Source organism: Pimephales promelas, chromosome 1 (assembly GCF_988280905.1).
Source record: "Pimephales promelas chromosome 1, fPimPro1.hap1.1, whole genome shotgun sequence".
Lineage (NCBI taxonomy): Eukaryota > Metazoa > Chordata > Actinopteri > Cypriniformes > Leuciscidae > Pimephales > Pimephales promelas.
In genome coordinates, this window is record NC_142769.1 from 22595354 (window position 1) to 22596706 (window position 1353).

A 1353-nucleotide genomic window follows, 5' to 3' on the forward strand; every position below is an offset into this window, starting at 1 on the left:
AGTTTCCATGTTCTTAACTGCTCCCAAATACACTCATTCTGTCTGAATGAAGAAAACCCCCGCTCCAATGACTGTGATGATTAACATGTGTCACAAGACACACAATACAAATACATTATAAAACTAAAAAAGTTTTTTTTTTAATTATCCTACTTGTAAACAACTGTTGAGATTACCTATTTATAATTAGAAAAGTATTCCAAAATTATCTCACTATCCATGTTTTTTTTTTTGTTTATTTTTGCCTGTTTCCACTTTCACTACACCATACAGTATCAATTATTACAAATAAAACCCTGCTAAAATCCCTTTCATTGTCCAAACAGTAAAATCCATACTCAAATCCAGATTTGCATGTTCTATGATTGTGTGCATATTGAAAACAAATTATAAGACGTCATAATGTCCTCAGAATGTCAGTTGTACGACTGTCCAGTGCATTCTCATCCTAGGGCATCATACAGTGACGCTTTTGCCAATGCGTAGACATCCAACGCACATGGCACCCTTTAGCGTCAATATAACATGCTTCGGTTATGGGTAGGTTTAGGCCTGAGGTAGGGTTAGGGTTAGACCACTAGGAGGCGCCTTCTGGCCCATATATATCTGCATCTCATATTGACACTAAAAGGTGACATGTGTGTTGGGTGGATTGTCAAAAGCGTTGGTAGCCTATATGACGCCTTAGGATGAGAACAGGCTGGACTGTTATATAAGTAGCGTCAGATCTGGTAATTATGAAACTGTTCAACAACATTTGAAACTCACTAAAAGTATTTATATAATCTTGTTTTGCAATGTTTTTTAGGGGTTGTCATATAAGTTTTACAGTTTTATTTGTTTCAGCTGTGGCAACCATATAGAAGCAAATTCCAAGGAAAGGACAGACTAACATATTTTCGAATAAATATTTCCTTCCGAACTAATATATTTTATGCATCTTGCTGGTATAGTTTTAAAGTGATATTTGAATGATTTTTTTTTTCGATTATCACAAACTTCTTATTTTGTTCAGGGGAAATCCATCAATATCTAAGCAATATTGGATTATATCCTTGTGCAGCTGTATAACTTTTGTTATGTAGACTGTAATCACTTATTGAAAACCCAAACTTGCCTGTGGATGTTTTGAGTTAGAGTTAACTACCAAATAATAAACATTCAAGAACCGTTTCTGATGATGGTGTGTTCTACTTAGCATCTCTTGCTCCAGGGCAGTCTAAAGGGGAAAAGGGCCTCTTTCTAAAATATTCATGGACATTCTGGACAAAGACATGCATTTCCAATGAGAAGGAACATTGAGGGAACAGACACTTAGGTGCTTTGCAACTTTGGCACACACTCCGTGCAGCT